The sequence below is a fragment of the Puma concolor genome, chromosome B3, assembly GCF_028749965.1.
Source record: "Puma concolor isolate L17-30 chromosome B3, mPumCon1.1.hap2, whole genome shotgun sequence".
Taxonomy (NCBI): domain Eukaryota; kingdom Metazoa; phylum Chordata; class Mammalia; order Carnivora; family Felidae; genus Puma; species Puma concolor.
In genome coordinates, this window is record NC_141672.1 from 97,737,962 (window position 1) to 97,755,018 (window position 17,057).

Below are 17,057 nucleotides of genomic sequence, written 5' to 3' on the forward strand. Positions count from 1 at the left end.
TCTAGTAGGAGAATAGAATTAGCTCCATTGGCTTAATGCTTTCTGATGCAGCAGGGAAAGTGCAAATTTGATGATAGATTACTGAACCATAGGAAAAGAGGATCCTTTGGATTCGTATCATCACAGCTTCTTTTTCTTGATACTTGTCCTGTTTCTCTATACACATATTGAATTGGAGGCCTGTATTTAATAGCATGTTTTAGATATATTATGGAATAAATGGGTTGTTAAGTGTCACACAAAAAAGTAAAAACTAGGCATATACTCATCTGTGGGAACAAAGTCTAAGGACCAAGCCCCTGTCTTCCTGGATGTTGCATAGTAATAATAATTATGATGATAAAAAAATTTAATATGCTATTCATTAAATAGTATAAGTCAAGCATTGTGAATGTGTTTTCAATCTGCTAATGTCATTTACTTCTCACCGCAACTCTATGGTCTAGGTACTATTATTAACTCCCTTCAGGAGAAAGTAAATTGCAATTGATGAAGATCAAGTGGCTTGCCCAAAGTCACCCAGGCCATGAGTGATGGGGCTGGGATTGGAACCCTGGCTGTCTGGCTCCAGACAGAGCTCTTTCGCTTAACCACTAGATAACATAACTCTATTTTTGCCAGTGGCATTGAAATTATATAATCTGCTTTACAGAAATAAAACCATGTATGGGCTGCTGGCAAGCCCTAAGTTGGACAGCATGGTATGATCGTTGAAGAGCTCAGGCTTTAGGATCAGGCCACAGTAGAATCCAGTTCTGCCTCTTAGAAACTGGGTGACTTGGCTGATTTATGTAAGTTCTGAACTTTCATCTTGGAAATAGGGAAGAAAATAATAATAACTGTCTCACAGGGTGCTTCTGAGGTTTGAATGGGATAATATATACAAAGTACAGTAAAACCTTGGTTTGTGAGCATAATTCGTTCTGGAAACATGCTTGAATTCCTAAGCACTTGTATATCACAGTGAATTTCCCCATAAAAAATAATGGAAACTCAGATGATTTATTTTACAACCCAAAAACAGTCATATAAAATGATTACAATACTCTTATATAATACCAAATAATAAAGAAAATACACAATATAAAGAAAAATAAATTAACCTGCACTTACCTTTGAAAACCTTTGTGGCTGGTGTGAGGGAGACAAGAGAGAGGAGGGTTATTGTATGGGGTGACTTTCACTATCACTAATGGAATCATTGCTGTCTATGTGCTCAATGGAATCTTTCTCTTTTCATGCAGCTTTAACAAGGAGTCTATCTAATGACACTTGATTTTGCTTCTTTTTGAGGATTTTGCAGAAATGTGACATTGCATTGTCTTAAACAGATTCATTGCTCACACTGCCACAGCCTTATTTGAGTGGTGCTTTTCTACAAAATTTTGCACTGTTTCCCACATTTTACACATCTCCCTAATCTCATTTGAAGTGAGGGATTCCTCTGGCTTTTTCTACTCGTTCTCTGCAGATGAGACCTCCTCCATAACCTCCTGCTATTGCTTGAGATGCAGATCCATCAGTTTGTCGGTGGTCAGCTCCTGGCTGTGTTCCTCCACCAGCTCTTGAATGTTGTCCTCATTCACCTCCAGTCCCATGGTCTTCCCCAAGGACACAATTTCATCAACAACTGGCAGCTTCTGTCATGAGCAAGCCCCTCTAAGTCATGTCCAAGAATGCGATCAGGCCACAGTTTTCTCCAAGCACAATTGAGGGTTCTCTTAGTGACCCCATCACAGGTTTTATTGATGATCTTGAGGCAGTTCATAATGCGGAAATGAACTTTCCAGAAGTCTTGGAGAGTAAGGTTTGTTCCTTCAGTCATCTCAAAACATCACTGAGATAGTGCTTTGGTGTAAAGCTTTTTAAAGTTCAAAATGACCTGCTGATCTATGGGATGGAGGATTGGAGTGGTGTTGGGAGAAAGGAACTTGACCTTAATGAACTCGAACTGCTCTAGTAAGTCGTCCTCAAAGCCTAGAGGATGAGCAGGAGCATAATCCATAACCAGCAAGGCTTTGAGTGGCAGATTCTTTTCTGAAAGATATTTCTTCACTGCAGGACTGAAGACCTTGTTGATCCACTCAACAAACAAGATAATAGTGACCCAAGCCTTGCTCTTGGATCTTTGCATAATGTTTATCTGACTCTTCTGCACCTTGCATTTCTTGAAGGCTCATGGATTCTTGGAATGATACATGAACAGGGACTTGACTTTGAAATCCCTGCTTGTGTTAACACAAAACAAGAGGGTGAGACAGTCTTTCATGGACTTGTGACTGGGTATTGCATTCTCTTCTTCTGTAATGTAGGTCCTTTTTGGCATCGTTTTCCAAAAATGCCCCATCTCATCTCAGTTAAAAACTTGTTCTGGCAGGTAATACTCAGAAACCAGGAGCTTCTGGAACTCAATAGAGAATGCCTCAGCTGCCTTAGTGTCTGAACTCGCAGCCTCTCCATGCCTCAAAACACTATGGATGCCACTTCTCCTCTTAGAGTTATCAAACTATCCCCTGCTTGTCTTGAAGCCTTCATTTTTTGTTGACGTACCTGGCAGTTTACTTATGAGGTCGGTGTATAAGGCTTTCTCACAGATAAATTTCTTGGTCACAGTATCACCTGCTAGTTGCTCCTTGTTTTTCCAAACCAGAAGCAATTTTTCTTCATTTTACAGAACACGTGGCCATTGTTTTGATATTCTCATGACTCCTTTTGCTGCATCAAGCCCCCTTCTTCTTTAATATGGTTGATGTAGACTTCTTATAAAATCTTGCAATTTTGGCTACTCGCATATCTTGTTTGTACTTCTTGATTTCTTTCTTAACATTCACCATAATCATCTCCTTCTTCTTACTGCCTTTCTTTTCAGTCTTTTTTTTTTTTTTTTTTTTGCATGGGGGCCATTGTATATGCTTGCATGGATGTTATCTACACTACAGTATTAAATTGTATTGATACAAATGATTATAAAGTTTATAATAAAGTTTTAAATAAAAGTTTTATAATAAGGTTTAATATAAAGTATTAAAAATAAACTCTTGTCATATACTGTATTTAATGTAACTGGCAATAAGGCAGCAGAAGAAAGGGTCTTTATCAGCAGACAGCCTGACCTAGAATGAAGCAAAGCACTCCTAAATTTACTCTTGTATGGGAAAGCAAAGGACTGTCCATAGGTGCCTTGAAGTGACAAAGAATCCACTAGTGCTAGTTATGGGCACCTTTCAATGTTTTGAAAAATCACTGATTTCTGATTTCAAACACCGTGGCCTGAGACTGAGCATCGGACCATGGGAGATGATCACCCACAATCCTGCAGCAAGAGAGAGAGAAGAACCATTGGCTCAGTTGTGATCATGTGATGTTTGGCATCACATACGACTCTTATTGTAAGACATTGCTTGTTTATCAAGTTAAAATTTATTAGAAATGTTTTTTCATCTTGTGGAACACTTGCAGAACAAGTTACTTGCAATCCAAGGTTTTACTGTATTTAGTGCATTGCCTGGCACAAAGTAAGTGCTTCCTCAATAGTAATGATTATTATTACCAACAGAGTCTTTGGATTTGGCAAGTAAAGCTTTAACATCCAGGAACAAGGTTCTGCTCCAATTGCCCTGGGTCGCCCTGGTGGTAAGAAAGGGGCATTAGCGCTCCCTTCTCCAAAGAAAGCTAGGACTTTCTCAAGCAAAAGGTGTAGGCTTAGCCCAAGAGAGAGTTTGCATCTGTGTGCTGCTCAATAGTGACTCTACATTAGAATTACCTGGGGAGCTTTGAAAACTCCTGATGCCTGACTGTACCCCAGATGATTAAATCAGAATCACCAGGGGTGGGACCATGCCATCAGTATGAATTAAAATTCCCCAGGTGAATCCAATGTACAGGCAAAGTTGAGAACTGTTTCTGGTGACTGAAAGGTGATCCTAGATGCTGTTCTTCAGGAACAAGAGCACAACATACCTGGAAAATGCAGGAGTCAGAGAAGCTAAAGAAAATTATGCCTGTTTCCAGGTACTCCTCAATAACGTCCTGCTATATTTAGTGAAATAGTCTGAATTTCCTGGGTGGATCTGCAGAGAGGCATCCCTTATTAATGTTATACTCTGGATGGAGAACTCAAATAAAAATACCTAGATTTTAGTCCAGCTCTACATTTCCAGGTTTGAACATATCACAGGACATCGTGGTATCTCAGTTTCTCTAGCACAATGGGTTGTGTGTGGCCCTCAGAATTAGCAGCCACTACTCCAGTCTATTGTTGCCATGAAAGCATGTTGAGACCAGTGTGCTCTGAACATCCACTTTCTCAGAAGCCGGAATTCTGTATTTCTGTGATTTTCTCATTTTTAAATGTTTCCAACTAATTCTAATTTTGTTTATTTTTTAAAATTTATTTCTTTAATGTTTATTTTTGAGAGAGAGAGAGACAGAGAGAGAGAGAGAGAGAGAGAGAGAGAGAGAGAGAGAGAGTTAGCGGGGGAGGGGCAGAGAGAGAGGGAGACACAGAATCTAAAGCAGGCTCCACGCTCTGAGCTGTTAGCACAGAGCCTGATGTGGGGCTGCAAACCACGAAACGTGAGACCATGACCTGAGCCAAAGTTAGATGCCTAACTGACTGAGCCACCCAGGAGCCCCTGACTAATTCTAATTTTAAAATGTAGACATATTATGATTGCTTTCTCAGGTAAAGGCTTTTTACCCTATTGACTTTTGAAAAACTATACCACCTTTTGGCTCTTCCCATTTTTCATGTGTGTTTAATGACTTTTTTTTTTTTACTTGTATACACACTACATAAATACATTTATAAGAAGTGATATTATTTTTATATTGTGGATTTAGAAAAAAATACACTTACCAATGTCTGATATAGGAGTTTCTAGTCAGGTCATAGAGAGTGAACTTGAATTGCGCTCCATGTGTGGATGAACCCAAAATGTTCTGTTTTGTGTATGAATGCCAACTGGCAGGCATGAAGAGTAGCACCCTCTCATGACTTTCCAGCAATTGCATGTGTGTTATTTCCACATTTTGAGCTGCTCTCTTATTAAGCTTTTCTTTTGCCCAGAGGGTATTTTTCTGTGTTATAACTTTATTTTCAAGTGCAGTTTGAGTGCAAGATAACTATGAGCCCCCCAAAGGTTGAAAAATTGATGAAGAAAATGATTCAGAAAGAAGGAAAAAAATGAGTACAATAAACTTTCATCACATTCACATTATATTTTATGGTCAAACTGTATTTATGCACTTTTGAATTGTTGTTTATTACCTGTACACTTGTTTTCATTGTTGAATTGCTATACTTTTTTTTTAATCTGAGAGATTTTGGGTAGTTTGTATATTTTGGTATGAGATGGAAAATATCACAATTTTTCCTGTTCAAATGAATCAAAAAAACATTTTCACTTTGCAGTCAGTTTTTCAGGAATGAGCAAAAGTCTCTAACAGGGATCAGTGTATCAATCTGTGGGCCAACACAAAACATGTCTGTGGATCACATATGGCTGGCAAGATGCTAGTTTCTGACATTCAATGAAGAATGGCTGCAAAAGTACTGTAAAAATGTTAAGTGCTGAGCCAGCATGAGAGCTATTACTCTAGGCCTTTGAGGCTACACGATGTGGGGCACTGCTTATATTCCTTAGGGACAGTCTTTTCTCACCCTCATTACTTTTCCATGGGTTTTCCTAGCCCTCCACTCCATGATACACAGGGTTCTCAATCAAATTTGGATTTTCTGTCCATTTCCTTCTGAGACCAATCAGCTTCATGAACCTCCTGGTCAAGCTAGTAATCTGGACATGGACTTGTTAATTGCCTGGGGACTATGTGGGACAGTGGAGAGGACAGCAATTTGGGATAATAATTTCTTCGTATTACTATTACTATGATCATTATTATTGACATTTTGTAAACCTCAGGCTAGATTACAAGACCTCCAAGTTCTTTTTCAATTCTAACATTCTGTGATCCTAGAAACGTTCTTATAAACATGCATGTATGTTTCCATAGAAGTAACACCCTCCAAAGGGAGGCATATATTCTTATTACCAGTATTTGCTCATCTCATTCAGCATGTATTTACTGAAGGTGTACAGGATACTGTATGTTGTTCTAGGCACTGAGGGTTAAGAAGTTAGCCAAACGACAAAAACTTTGTCTTCTCATATTCTGAGCTCATATCCTTGTAGTTTTATCAGACATAATTTTTTCTCCTCATTTAATACCTGTTACTGGCTGAGTAAAGGAACTCTGATACTCCATATGGAGCAATATAGTATTAGGGAAAGAAGGCATTCTCAGTGGCATACAGGAATGAATCATTTTCTTCATCAATTCTTCAACCTTTGGGGGGCTCATGGTTATCTTATATATCTCTAATATAGTACTAGGGAAAGAAGACATTCTCAGTGGCATACAGGAATGAAAAAGAAGTTTTGACATGAACTTATTTGAGATGGTGGGTGGAGTTGATTGAAAGGTCTGAGACACCAGAGTTGTGAATTGGTTTACTCTTTGATAGTGTTTACAAGATGCCACCATTCACAGATGGCCTGCTAGCCTCAGGCCCAGGCAGTATTTTCACATCAAGTTGTGTGATGGCAGACAGATGAGTCAGGTTGAGGGATAAAATGGGTATGTGGGTAACCACATGTGTAAGCTGAAACTGGTCAAATCACAAAGAAATCAGTGGTGTTACATTTATGGCTGATTCTATCTAAAGGATGCCCATTCTCTCCTTTTCAGGGAAGCTTGGCAAAACATCTTTCCTTGGTAAAAGTAGCCTGTCCTTACCCTCACTTTAAAGGTTCCTTGGTTTTCCCTGGGGACGATGCCTTTGAAATGCAAACTTTTATTCTCCTTCTGGTCCATCTTCTTCCTCCCTCTCCTTTGCTTCTCTTTCTTGCTTCTTTTTCTTTTTTTCCTTTCCACTATTTTTTTCTTTTCCTCTCCTTCCTTCCCCTCCTTCTCCTCCTCTGTCTCTTCCTTCAGTTAAATAGAAAGTGATTTTAAGGGTCTGTGATAGATTAATTAATCCCTATTGGGGATTTAAAAGGTAACTTTTCTGGAGACTCCTGAGAAAACAGAACCAAGGCAGCCTTGACATAAAGGGACTTGGATATCACATCTGCTTTTCAAAATATAAAAAAGACCACAGATGCCTTGAAATAGACCTGATAAATGTTCCTGTGTTGCCTTAAACCAGGCCAATCCCTATTTAAAGCTAAGATAGGTAAATGCCCACTACCTCCTAGAAGTGGACCAATTATGAGGGCAAAATAGGTTATAGCAATTGGGGTTATCATAATGGTCCGTTGTCAAGTAGTTAGAGAACAGCAACAAACAAAACAACAAAAAATCTCTCAGAGTCATTGTCAGGAAGAGCGGAAGCTATAACCAAGAAATGGCAGCCACTTAGTTAAGATCTGGAGGTGAGTCATTTGGATTATTCTTTTCCTTGTTAACTATTGATGTACCATTGCCTTGATGAGGTCTCTCTATGCTTATTATGTATTTCATTGAGGCCCTCTATAGAAATGCCCTGATTAAATCACTTCTACATTTATACTTAGGATACTCCTGAGAACATGTGACTGTATCCTGTGCTACCTTCTATATGAAATGTCATGTGAAATTTGTTTTTCTTCTTACTGAGTGATTAGAAGGGCTCTGTTTTGTTTAAAGAGCTGTTTGTTTTGTTTTGTTTTTTAAGGTATTTTATATTTTTGGTCTATTTGGACAATAAAAACCACCCATGCCTTACCCTATTTTCCTGTTGGTTTTCAGGATACTCAAAGCCAGATTTGGGTTTCAGCCTGTAACAGCTATCTAGATCTTTATGGTTTATACTCCATCTTTGACTTTGCTTCCCAATCTCATGCATATTCTATTTCTGGTCTGGATTTTTCTAATCTTCCCCGCCCCACCCATAATATGTTCCTATGTTTTCACAGGGGATAACCTCAAATCTTTTGTGAAATTCCTGTCTTTCTATCCAAGCTAGCAATATCTGAGCTCATATTCTCATGTGTCTTGGCAGATTTTCTGCAGCAGTTTCCTATTTAAGCTCACAGCCTCCTGCCTTGTTTCCCTTCTATCCATTCTGCTGGAGTTCTCTCCGGAGAACTCAGATTTAAGCATGATGTTCCCATGCTTAAAACCCTGCCAGGAATGCCCTTTCTCTGTGGGGAGAACAAGTTGTTAAGATTTGTCCTTACTTATGGCTCTAATCTTAACATGAGCTCCCTTTTGTACGTCCCATATTTTTGTAAATTTTATTCAATGAGTAATAGTTACTATAATTTTCACCACAGCAGTAATTTTTTGTACACTGTAGCATGGGAATTTAGCACATTTCCTTTATCAAAAAGTCAGTGAGTCCCATGCTCATGTACCTGAGAGGAAAGGGAATAAACCATGGATGGAAGGAAAATTGTTAGTCTGCTGAGGCTACATGGTACCAGTTTGGTAATTTGGTCATATCCAGAAGCTAATTTATTGTGATCTGAATCTGTCAAGCTAAATATTCTCTAGACTCTTTCTTCAAACACTCTGTCTTTTAAAATAGGAGGGAACTGAGAGCGTAAATAGCTTCCTACCAAATTCATTTCCTGATCTCGTCTTCCTCCCTACACCTCTCTGTTACCTTCTTTTGGGTAGAAGCAAGATAGATTTACATATTATAGTTCAACTAGATTTCAATGTTTTCATAGTCTCTAGATTAACCCTTAGTGAAATATGACTGCATGAGGATCAGGAGGTGTATGGTGCTGTGTGAGTATAGATTTGGGGAGATGGAGGTTGAGGATTATTTGTGACCATGTCATAAACTGACTATGAGGTCCTGAGTAATTTGGGTCTTTGATTTATGGATAAAATGAGAGTGTTACAGTGGATTGTCTCCAACCATCCTTCCAGCTAACTGATTCTTTATTATTATTATTATTATTTTTTTTTTTTGAGAGACAGAGAGAGAGAGAGAGAGCGTGAGTTGGGGAGGGGAAGAGGGAGAGGGAGACACGGAATCTGAAGCAGGCCCCAGGCTCTGAGCTGTCAGCACAGAGCCTGATGTAGGGCTCTAACTCACAAACTGTGAGATCATTACCTGAGCTGAAGTCAGATACTTAACCGACTGAGCCACCCAGGTGACCCCCAGCTTCCTGATTCTAAATAGATCAAATTTTCTTATTCATTAATTCATTAGCAAATATTTATTGGACAGCTATTCTGTGCCCAATACTGTGCAGCCAAGGGTATACAGAGAAAACACAGAATTCAAGAAACCTTCCACTATCACAGAGCTTGAAGTTTAATTAGGAATTTACATAAATATCCATAGCACAAGGTAGAAACATATTGACGCCATTGGAAATCAATAGTTCATAGAGCATAGTAACCTCAGATGTCATAGAGTGTCTGCTTCTCAAAGTGTGTCCATGAAACTTCAGCTTCACCAGGGTAGAATCTTGAGTACTATTTTGGAACCACTGAATCAGAATCTGCGTTTTAACCACATCCCCAAGTGATTCATATTCCCATTAAAACTTGTAAAGCACAGATCTGGTCCAAATCCATCATTAGGTGTAGAAATAGGTCCTGAAGGATAAAATAACTTGGCTTCTTTAGTGGGAAGGTCAGGACTTGAACCCACAGCCCCCAAATCTTGCTGGAGTATGTATATAGTGTGTCATTCCTTGTTACGAGGTGCTGTGGGACTTCAGAGAAAATCAATGATTGGCAACTATGCTCAGTTCAGTTATAACATATACCAATGAACCTAAGCTTTGCAACTCAAACCAGATTGGAGAATATAGCCTGATTTAGCCTGTTGTACATTCCATGGATCACATTAGCTGCTGTTTCTCACTAATAAAATCAATGCTATGTCTTACCTCTATGCTCTCTTTGAAATGCAGAAATGTTGACAATCACCAAAAGTGGAGGAAATATCCTGCCCCTGCAGAAGAAATTTCCAGGCTAGGCTTACTGCTTTGTCAACAAATCCATTACTACCAGTGAGAAAATAAAACCCTGAATACTTACAAGCACACACCCTACTTACAGAGGGCCACAAGAGTCCTCTTCCCACGTGTGCAGGCTGTGGAATGGACTACCTAAATGGGCCCTGTAGGCTAAGAGGAAGACATGAAATGAGATTCCAGTTTCTCAGTGAGCCTTTCTATGTTCTATTGGGTAGAAGTAGTCCTACCTTGCTTGTGTAGAGAATTCACAGGGTTAATGACTAAAGAATGGAGTTCTTGTAATCAATATAGTCCTCTGGCTTTATTGATTAGAATCACCTGCTTATTTTGCAGCTAAGATTTTTTTTTTTATCCCATTCAAAACAAAGACACCCTAGGGGACCATTAAGTAAATAGGCATTTAAGACTTTTTTCATTGCTAAGAAAGTAGTTAATTATTATTAGTGCCTAAAAGTCTCAATTCAGACAGAACACCTGAATGCACACACTGCCAAAATGGTAGTGACGTGTCTCCTATGAATGTATGCCAATTTGCAGTTTATTGAAAAAATTCTGCTTCCTCTTTAGAGTAGTTGGGGAGGGGTGTGACTCCACATTTAACTCCTGAAAAACAATGAGACTTGGCAGAACTCTTCTTCAAAGGAGCTGAGGGTAGAACAGCTTTCCCAAATATCGCACGTCCCTAGTGGACACCACTGTTGCATGCGCAAGCAGTTCATGCCACAGCCTGTCTAAAGAAATAGATTGCTAGTATGGAAACCCTTTAAAGACATCAGGTCAATTTTATTTTATTTCAAGAACACAGACTTTGTACTGCTTCTGGAAAATATATTCAATGCAGACTCATGGTAGTCCCTGAGTAACTTGTTTCTGCTAGTTTGGTACAATACTCAGGATTTAATATACCACTTAATGACCTATTTTTTTCTCCTTATTTGTTAATTACACAAATCATTTGGCCTATACATCTTTATGGAGCATCTACTATGTATAAGATGTTGTGCATAGTGCTTTTGAAGTATGATAATAATGTCTAGAACTTATTGGTATTTTAGTTTTTACATAATACTTTTATATTTGATCCTTATAACATCCTCTGGAATTCACAGGGCAGGAGACTACTCTTCATGTTTTAAAGATAAATAAATGTAACAAAGTTCTGTTAAATATAGAGTTGTTGTATGACCCAGCAATTCCACTTCTAGGGATATATCCAAGAGAATTGAAAATGCATGTTCACATAAAAACTTGTACATGTGTGTTCATAGCAGCTTTATAAGGAATAGCTTAAAAGTGGAAACAACCCAAATGACCATTAATGAGTGAGTAGATAAATAAAATGTAGTCTACTGGTACAGTGGAATAATATTTAGTAATAAAAAGGAATGAATTACTGATACAAACTTCAACAAGGATGAGCTTAGAAAACATCATTCTAAGTGAAAGAATGTAGACACAGAAAGCCATACATTGCATGATTCCATTTTTATGAAATATGAATAAGAAACATATAGAGACAGAAAGTAGATTAGTGATTTCCAGGGTCTGGGATGGGGCTGGGAGTTGGGAATGACTGTTAACAGGTATGAGGTTTCTTTTTGGGGTGATGAAAATGTTCTGGAATGAGGTAGTGGTGATGGTTGTACATTCCATGGATCCTGGGTTGATGTACAACCTTGAAAATATGCTAAAAGCTATCAAATTATACACTTTAAACATGAATTGTATAGTATGTGAATTATACATCAATTAAATATAACATTAGTTTTTAACAGTGGCTTACCTAGTGGCAGAAATGTGGTAAGTACCCATGTTGATTATTGCTATTATTATTATTATTATTATTACTACTACTACTATTATCATTTTTATTTAGAGAGAGACAGAGAGTGAGTGGGGAAGAGGGGCAGAGGGAGAGAGAGAGAAACTTAAGCAGGGTCCAGGATCAGCATGGAGCCCTATGTGGGGCTCAATCCTACAACCCTGGGGATTGTGACCAGAGCCGAAACCAAGAGTCATAGGCTCAACCTACTGACCACCCAGGTGCCCCAAGTACCCATATTTTTAAAATGTCAGACACGGTCAGTTTTGACCACCATGACTAATTAAAATTGTCTGAATTACACACAGATGTAGTCTTTGTTTTCAAGGACCTTGCATATATGAACATGAAAAAATAAAATACTGACAAATGAATGGCAGATAAAATAAGTGATAGGAATGAAGGATTCTTAAAGTGGGGTCTTAAAGACAGGTTTTTGTGACCCACTCCCAGAGTTTTGGATTTGATTTGGATGTGATGTATTCCTGAAACTCTGTTTTTAAAAAAGATTTTAGGTGTGCAAGAGACTCATCCATATCCTGTTTTCTCCTTCTTGCCATTTGGGATGATTACACTTCCTTAGCCTCTTCTGGTTGGTTGCACCGTATAACTAATTCTGGCCAGTGGGTTGAGAGTGGAAGTTACATACATCACTTTTGGGTTAAAGCACTTAATTGCCAGTGCTAGAGCCTCCAGCATTCTCTTCTACTGCTATACCAATTAACGAGGCCAGTTATTCTGGACAGTTCAGATATAGAATGATGCAGGTTTCATTAGCCTGGATCTCTGAGTTCCTGCTAGGAACAAAGAGCACTGAAAGTTATCCAGACCTGCAGGGGGCTTTGTATTAGCAATAAGTAAAACTTTATTATGTTAAACCATTAACGTGTTGTAGTGTTTGTTATTGTAGCATACTTTAGCCTATCCTTTTTTAAAAAAAATATTTATTTTGAGAGAGAGAGAGAGAGTGCAAACGGGAGGGGCAGAGAGAGAGGGAGAGAGAGAATCCTAAGCAGGCTCCACACTGTCAGCACAGAACCCGACGTGGGGCTTGATTTCATGAACCATGAGATTTTGATGATCAGCCAGGTTTGGAAATCAGCAGTAGAGATAGTAAATGCTAAAGAATTGCGGAGTGAAAAGGACATTTAGGGCTGGGGGTGGTCAGGAAAAGTTTAATAGAAGAATTTGAGCTAGCCTTGAAAGATGGGATTGGGATAGGGAAGAGTAGTAGGACATTCCAGGTGAGGCACATATCACAAATGATAGGGGAGGAGTCACACCAAAGTAATAGTTCATCTTATTTCCTTTTCTCTTAAAAATGAATGAAGACTTTATAATGTACTTGGAAGGCAGATGCTTCAGCTATTGCCAAAACATTTATTTTCTAGTTGGACAGGGTGGGATAACAATCCTTGTGGACTGTCATCCAATTAATCTTTCAGCAAACATTGAATTACTTCAATGCTTCATTTGTTTTAAAGGAAAATTGTCCTGAATTCTCTTTTTTTAAAACTTTTTTAATGTTTGTTTATTTTTGAGAGAGAGCATGAGCGGGGAAGGGGCAGAGAGAGAGAGAGAGAGACAGACAGACAGACAGACAGAATATGAAGCAGGCTCTAGGCTCTGAGTTGCCAGCACAGAGCTGATGTAGAGCTTGAACCCACAGACTGCAAGAGCATGACCTGAGCTGAAATCAGTCGCTTAACTGACTGAGCCACCCAGGCGCCCCCTGAATTCTCTTTGCAGAGAGAATGTAAGTGCATCATTTTTGATGGAATTAGGGAAGATTAGCTGATGGTAGACTCGAATGCCGGGCTGAAGCCCTCCTCTCCCATACTACATTGAGAAAAAACTCAGGTATTTAGATCCAGGTGATTTTTTTTTTCCTTTTCCATCTGAAACAGGTTGCTGTTTCAGATGGAATAGAACTTGCTGCCAGCAGGCTTTCCTTCCTTGCTTTTGTCCAACTGTCTTTGTTCCCTCTTCTGTTTGTTCTCACAGCTTCCTTTCTCCCATCCACCAAACTTTTGGAGTATGAGATCAGTAAGGAAGAGAGAAAAGGAATTGATACTTACTGAGGGCCTGGTTGGTACCACATATGTGTTTGGTATGTAATTTCTTATCTAGTTCCTGATGACAGTACACTCTGAGAGGTACTATTTGCCCCATTTTTGTGGATGAGAAAGCTGAGGCTAGTGATTAAGGAGATTGTCCAGAAGTACACAATTAGAAAATGGTAGAGCTAGGACTCAAACCAAAAGATATCAGTGTCTTTGACACTGATATCCTTTAAAAGACACTGATATCCTTTAAACAATACCACATTGCCCTTGGTGAGTTAGAAGCATTGCAGTTTATTAATCCATCTCCTTTTGGACAAACTGCCATAAAGTACTTGTTTGGAAAGAAAAGGTTATAAATGTAAGTCTTTGTATCTTCCATAATGTTTACATGATTGCTTAAAACATTCTCATTTAGATAGCAAGAAATTGCTATAGGAAGAGGGATACTGGTAAAGTTAATTCTAATAAATTCTACAATTGCTTTTTTATTGAGAGTGAATAAGTGGATGTGAGACACCAAAAAAGGAACAAAAATGCTCTTGCCTTATTTTAGCTCTTCGAGAATTCTGAGTAATTATGCATTATTACAAGTATATAGAGGATGATTTAGGTGAATCATAAGTACTTCATAGTGGGATGAAGACTATGGGGCAGGGAAACATCAGAACAATTTATTGCATACGCAGAGGGATATTCACTTAATGCAGAAATACATACCAAGTGCTCAACATGTGTGGGGCACTGTTCTAGGTGCTGCAGATACAGTAGCAAATGAGACAAAAGCCCTGGCTGTCATGGACCTTAAAGCCTGTGGGAATCAGGTAGTAAACAAAAAATAAAAGGCTGCCATATGTAGTATGCAGAATAATGACTCCCCAAAGATGTCTACATCCTAATTCTAGGAACCTGTAAATATGTTGCCTTACATAGAAAAAGAGACTTTACAAATGTGATTAAGTTAAGGACCTTGAGATGGGGAGACTATCACATATTATTCAGGTGGGCCCAATCTAATCACAGAGGTTCTTAAAAGTAGAAAGTATTTCCTGGCTGTGGTCAGGAGGTGGGACAAAGAAAGAATGGTCAGAGAGATGCACTTGTGACTGGCTTTGAAGTTGGAGGAAGGGGCCATGTTTCAAGGAATGTTAAGTGGGCTTTAGAAGTTGAAAAATGTAAGGAAACAGATTTCTCCCCTAAAATCTCCAGAAAGGAAGGCAGCCCTGCTAACATCTTGATTTTAGCCAGTGAGGCCCATGTTGGACTTCTGAACTACAGAACTTTAAGATAATAAATTTATGTTGTTTTAAGCCACTGAGGTTGTGGTAATTTGTTACAGCAGCCATAGAAAAACAATTCATTATAGTAATGTCTTTTATGAGAGTAATAATTTTCTCTGAAGAAGATAATATAGGAGAAGGAGATAGCTGGTAACTTCTAGTGGGACAGTTTTTTCCCCCTAATGTTGTGGTCAGGGAGGGCCACTCTGAGGAGGTAATCGCTGGCAGAAACCTCAATGATGAGGAGCCAGCCAGGTGGAAATCTGGGAAAAAGGGTATTCTTGGCATAGGAAACATCACATGGGTCTGGAAGGCACTGTCTAGTGTGCTATGATGGTGATGCATGAGTTTGTCAGAAATAGGCTTTCATTCATTCATTCATTCATTCATTCACTGATTCACTCAACAGGTGTTTATTGAGTAGGTCTGATGTGCCAGGCACCGTTCTAGGTGTTTGGGATATAGCAATGGAAGCATTATTTCTGTACTGGTCTGCCCCTCAAGGCTTGGTTTCACCTCTATGTGGAATTCTCAATTCCAGAGGAAAGTATCAGATGCTCTTTTTAAAAATGATTCCTTAGATCTTAGGGAGATTCATATAAAATCCACCCAAACCTGGATGTGTTTGCCCTTGTAGACGCTGGGTAGCATCTGGGCAATTCTTACCTCTGAAGTTTTCTAAAAGCCACCAGTACAAGAATAATACTGTAAAATTAAAAATTTGTATCTATCTTGCTGTGAAATATTTGTGGTAGTAATATTAACAATAATCCTTTATTCACTTTTAGTGTATCACATTTTAGCACCTAATATGTCTGGCTTGATTCATTCTCTGAATAACTTGAAGTTTCCTATAAAGTCAGAAAATGCTATATCTGTGTGGCTGTACACACATATAAATAAACAATGACCATTTCAATCAAACTTTTTTGATCTATATGACTTCATTCAAACATTTTTCCTTACCAAATCCCTAAAGTTTTGTTGTTGTTGTTGTTGTTAGATTACTAATTTAGTCGGTGAGAAAGATAAGCAAGAATGTATTGGCGAAGTCACCTATCTCTTCAAACAGCTGATGTTCCTGCAAATCAGAATTGATTTGAATTAAGGTGAATGATAAACGTGCCCTGTCAGACTGCCTCCTGGGAGTGGACTGGGTGAGTTTTCAGGGTGAATTTTCTTTGTTCTCCTGGCCTCAGGCTGACTGTGGCTCTGCCTTTTTCTCCTTACCAGAGTGGACTTTATCTCCCTCTGCCTCATCTCCCATTCCTTCTCACTGAGGCACAGACTGAGCTCTGCTATACCAACCTTGAGACTAGGTCACACTGAGTAGTCACTGATGCATCTTGTCTTTCTAGATACCCCATTAGGCCATGGTCAAAATCCTAAGAGCCTCATGAACTAGAATGAATCTGGGTGGAAAACTTACAGGGGTTTATAAATCTGAGATTCTGGTATGTAGGTAGGTGATTCCCCATGTGCAGAGTGTTGGAGAGAACTACTCACAGCTTCATGCTGCTTACAAGGTGGATGGCCTTTTCTTTCACCCCTCTCCCTCTTTTCAGGCCTGGAAGGTTCCCCTTCTCAGCGCTGTAACATTTTTGAATGTTCCTTTGAATAGCTCAAGGACAATGTAGAGAGTGAACACAAGAGAATGCCCCTTTGGAAATACAGAAACAAATTTCCAGCACTCCCAGGGCCCTTTGTATAGGCTGCTTTCTTTGCTTCAATTTCCTTTGCCCTTAGTCTTCTGCTTCCTTTAAAACTCAGCCCAGAAATGCCTAGCCCAGAAAGCTTTTCTGACCTATGCCTCTTACCTCAAGTGCACACCATCCTCTAGCCCCATTCTTTAGCACCAGGCACATCCTCTACCATGGTCTCTGTTGGCTAAATCTTGACCATTTGCTTG